Genomic DNA, 5,134 nt, shown 5'->3' with positions numbered 1-5,134 from the left:
TATAAATGCTGAAATTTCACACGCCCGCTTTGACAAAGGAACCTGCCAATAGCCTTTTAGAAGGTCAAATTTACTAACACACCTTGCATGGCCAATCTGGTCTACACAATCTTCCATCTGCGGGAGCGGAAAAGAGTCAGGCTTGGTCACTGCCTTCACCTTGCGGTATTCCGAACAAAACCTGGGAGTGTTGTCAGATTTAGGAACCAGGAGGCAAGGTGATGCCCAGCTTGAACATAATGGCTCAGCAATTTCATTGTCCAGCATGTACTTCACCTCAGCATCCAGATGTTTCCGCTTTTCAGGGTTTGCACGATAAAATCTCTACCGGATCGGCTGAGCATCTCCAACAACGATATCGTGCTCGATGAGATGTGTCCGGGTGGGAGTGTCCCCAAACAAGCAAGGAAAAGCGCGGATGAGCCCAGACAAATCAGCCTGCTTTGGTTCAGACAGATGGCCCAGCAACACCTGTAAATTGCACAGCGACTCTGAGTTCTTTAAACGACCTTGCAATACAGCAGAAACTAGAACAGGCAACCCATCCTCCAACTCCGATGCCACAGGTTGAGGAGCAGACACTACGGATACCCTCCCCACTGAACATGCTAGGTGCACCGGCTGTAGAGGAGAATGAGCCTCAGCATCAGATGGTCCTGACCGACGACCATAATATGGCTTCAGCAAATTCACATGACAGAGTTGAGTTGCCCTCCTGCGCTCAGGAGTGAATATAATATAATTATGCTCAGAAACCTGTTTTAGTACCCTGTGCGGAACCCGTAAATTTAGCCTGAAACGGGGAGGTAACTATAGGCAGCAGTGCCAATACCTAGTCCCCCACACTAAAGACATGGCGCTCAGCACGGCGATCATACATTTTCTTCATCTTACCTTACGCAGACGTCAAGTTCTGCTTTGCCAGCTCCCCAGCTGCATATAACCTATGCCGAAAACCGTTCACATAACCAATGAGATTCCCACGCACTGTATGTCCAAACACCAAATCGTTAAGACTGAATCGAGTGCTCTCCTGCGTCACCTCCCTAGCAGCCAGCATTAACCAGGGCAACCCCTCCTCCCAATCTGCCTCCATCTGGGTACAGTAAGCCCACAACAGTGACTTAAGCGTCTGATGGAAACGCTCTAATGCTCCCTGACTTTGCGCATGATAAGCGGACACTCGATTGTGCTTAACATGAAGCTGCTTCAATACCTGAGAGAACAGATGGGAAGAAAAATTTGAGCCCTGGTCAGTTTGAATGATTTTTGGAATTCAAAAAATAGAAAGGAATTGAGAGAGAGCACAAACCACAGACCTAGCAGTTATTGTGCGCAACGGGTATGCAGCTGGGTATCAGGTATCTGACACATCACTGTGAGAAGATAAACCGCACCAGACCTGGACTGGGGTAGCGGACCCACACAATCAGTTATCAAATGCTCAAATGGCTGCCCTACTGCTGGAATAGGAAACAACGGAGCATGGACTATACTCGGTTCGGTTTGCCAGTAAGCAGACAGGTGTGACACGTTTTAACATACACAGCAACATCCTTTTTCACACGTGGCCAAAAGAAATGCCGCAGGACCCAATTGTACGTTTTCCCGACACCCCAGTGCCCAGATTCATCATGAGCCAGCTTCAACACAGAGTCACGATATTTCGATGGCAACACAAATTGGAAGATGGGATCCCCGATGAAACTGTCACCGTGAGGCACCCACTTCCTAACCAGCAACGAGTTGTGCATAAAGTAACCCCGAGAGAAATTTTTTCCCTCCCCTCCCTCCCCCTGACCTTTTTTGACAAAAATTGCAAACCTTATCCGAAATACACGTGCCGCGATCCCGTAGCTCCGACCCTGGCTACCTGAATGGACAGAAGAATAAGCACCACCTGCGTCTGAACCATCCACAAAGCCAGCACCGCGAGCCCGTGATTCCCCAAAGTTACGCCTATGTGTCAAGACAAAGTCATCGGCCAGCACAGCCGCGGCGGCAGCAGTTTTTACCTTCTGGTCCCCAACATAAGTGGCAATTCTCTCAGGCGCTGAATCTTTAAACTGTTCCAAGACTATTAAATCACACAGTTGCTCAAACTTCTCCACCTTCAATGCCGCACACCAGTGCGTAAAATGCGCGGTTAGATCTCGGGCAAATTCAAGGTGGGTCTGCTTCTCAAACTTCCTACACGTCTGAAAACGTTGACAGTAAGTTTCAGGGACCAGCTCATAAGCTTTCAACACAGTAGATTTAACGATGGAATAGCTCTGACTGTCAGCAGCAGACAATGACGAATAGGCCTCCTGCACTCTCCCAGTTAATGCGCACTGCAGCATTAATGTGTGAGTAGAATCCGGCCACCTCATTGTGTCCGCCACCCGCTCAAACAAAGCGAAAAATGTCTCCGGATCCTTCTCATTAAACTTCGGCAACAACCTCAGGTTACCCAAGATATCAAAGCATCCCTCAGCGGGACCAGAACCAGCGGAACTCTCCTCCTCCCCATCATCGCGAGCCGGCAATTTACCAGCTTTAAGTAAATCAAGCCTATACTGCTCCAATGACAACTTCGCCTGTTCAGTCTGCGAGCGCAGCCTTTCAACTGCCAGCTGCTTCTCCACTTCTACCGTATGTTTCATTTTATCGTGCTCAAGCTGTAACATAAGCAACTCTTTTTGCTGTTGTAAACCAGGTGACAGGTTCTTCCTCTCTTTGTTAGTCAGTTCAAAATCTCGCGGAGTTAGCCCCGGTTCTCGCGTGGTCCCTCTGGGCCAATCACAGTGACGCGGTTCAGTGACGTCACGGGGTCACGTGGGATGGCGCGACCAACCACGTTTATGTATAGAGCCGCGATGTTCAGTCTCTGTAAGAGGTGGGGAATCTGCAGGAGAGACGAGCTACAGGTTGGGTAAAATTATAATTTTCCGCTGCTTTCTCATTGTTATGATGGCCGATTGTTAAGCGATGTGTTAACTTTAGGAGCCTCTTGCCGGGCCGAACTTGCCGTGCGGAAATCTGCAATGAGTGAGCGTGTAACTTGCAAGGAGACTGGTGAGTCCAATTGTTTGTAGCATTTAGCATTAGCCTAGCCGCGCCATTCATTTTAATAGACGTGGTTAGCGTTCGGTTGCTAAATATGCCTGGGTTCTCCAAAATGAAAGCTAAGGGTCCTGCAATGAATGAATTGTGCAGAAGTACATTGCTGCAACGTAAATGAATGTATTTTGAATCATGGCATTTGTAACATAATGGATGTATTTTTTATTAGTATTTTGAATTATGAAATTTGGATAAATGATATTGTAAATGTTGTTTATGATTCAAATGTTAACCCACCGGCTTCCAATGGCGGCGACACGACAGCAACGGGAGGTCGTTCCTGACCGACAGACAAAAGCCCCCACTTTGACATGACCCGGCTCGTGAGCCATGACAAAAAAGTGGAGAAAACACCAAACAGGCCCTGCTAGGCAGGGACCGTCACAGTGCTCATGACAATGTAGCATTGTTTGCACAGATAGCTCTACTACGAGTCCAACATAATAGAGAGAAACTAAAACTGGTTCCTATCGTATTGACACTAAAATTGATATTTAAAAACAAAACATAATATCAAGCGTATCAATATTTTGGAATCAATCTAGTGTCTTATATTTTGTTAATCCCCTGCCTCCTTTAGTAATATTGATACATATGATGAAATTTACATTACAGTTTATTTTCTGTAATGGAGGTGAGACTCAGTGTATTGGAAGCACTCCTCCTCCTCCCTGCAGTTCCCTAGCAACTGGTAAACCAGAGCAGCTCAGTAAACTGCTTGTAACAAGAGATGTAGCACTAAGTAAGGTCGGCCTCTATAATGTCCAGTCATAAACAAGGTTCATACCCAGTCTGTTTGAAAAAAGTCTCTAAATCTAGAGACAATGAGCTAAGTTGACAATAGTGCAGCTGTAAACATCCCTGTAAACGTGCAAAACCCAGGTAGTAAAGGAGTACCTTTCTTTTTTATGTAATGGAATCTTAGTTCATGTGAAATTAATATATATAAAATACTTAAAGGGACAATAGTGATATGTATCGCAGTGCTACCTGCGTACATTTCTTAGACGCTATCAATTTTACTATTTTATATGATTTAAATTTAATTAATTACTTTCAAGTGACACATGCTCTGATAAATCCAAGGACAGATCCAGTAACAGTTATGCAGTTTGGTTGTAGTCACTCAAAGCTTGAAAGTGATTGGTCTCCATAGTGATAAATGTCAGCTATTCTCACCTCAGGCTCTGGTTTAATTTATTCAGGACATTATGTTTCTGCATACTTCAGGTTCTGTCCATGCTTAGTTTCATGCTTTAACTCTCATCAGTTCCTATTGTCTGTGATACAGCTCTGCTGTTACCCTAGTTTATCTCCCTTGTGTTTCTGCTTGTTTCCTTGTTCTTCCTTGTGTCTCCTCCTCCACTTCTGTCTGTGTAAATGTGTGTGGGCGTGGCTTCTCACTCCATGCTGCTGGCTTCACTCCACACCTGCGACTCATCTAATCATCAAGCTCCAGTTCAGGAACGCTGGCTACCCCCCACTTATAGCCAGGTTGTTACAGTCTACTAAGCGGTAACATACGTTTGGTTCTAGAGTTAACTTACCAGTGTTGATCTGTTTTTCTTCTCGGGCTCTTTGACTTTCCTGTGTCTTCTTGTGTTCAGAATCCCAGTGCCTGCCTCAAGCGACACCATGTTACCCACACCACCACCCTGCATTCATCTCAAGCCGGTCTCCACCATTCCTCCACCAGCCCACTCCAGTCACCAGCTTCCCCTTTGCTCACCCATTTAACATTAAAACACCTTAAACCACCTCCAGCTTCTCTATGTCTGCTCCTCGGTCCAACTCTAAATTCACAAAGCTGTAACAAATCCTACTTCTATTGCCATGAAGAGATAGGTGCCCCGTCTCCTCACTGCAGCAATTACCATATCCACTGTAATTTAACTTTCATACAACTTTGATAGAACATCTGGGTATTATTTATGACTTTTCACAGCATGCAGTGAGAGGGAGGTTGTGAGGGGATACATTTGTAATGGTGTGTCTAAGGCCTGCAGAGGGACAATATATATCAGACTTT

At 45.7% G+C, this 5,134-nt stretch overlaps 1 long non-coding RNA gene across 1 annotated transcript; it reads left to right on the top strand.

The window, feature by feature from the left end:
• The first annotated feature begins 2,967 nt into the window (after positions 1-2,967).
• On the top strand, positions 2,968-4,852 carry LOC130163733 (uncharacterized). Its single transcript, XR_008826513.1, has 3 exons — positions 2,968-3,057; positions 4,559-4,620; positions 4,713-4,852. It is a non-coding gene; the product is annotated as an uncharacterized LOC130163733 (long non-coding RNA).
• The last annotated feature ends 282 nt before the right edge of the window (positions 4,853-5,134 follow it).

Source organism: Seriola aureovittata, chromosome 22 (assembly GCF_021018895.1).
Source record: "Seriola aureovittata isolate HTS-2021-v1 ecotype China chromosome 22, ASM2101889v1, whole genome shotgun sequence".
NCBI lineage: Eukaryota > Metazoa > Chordata > Actinopteri > Carangiformes > Carangidae > Seriola > Seriola aureovittata.
This window is presented reverse-complemented; position numbering and strand designations above follow the sequence as displayed.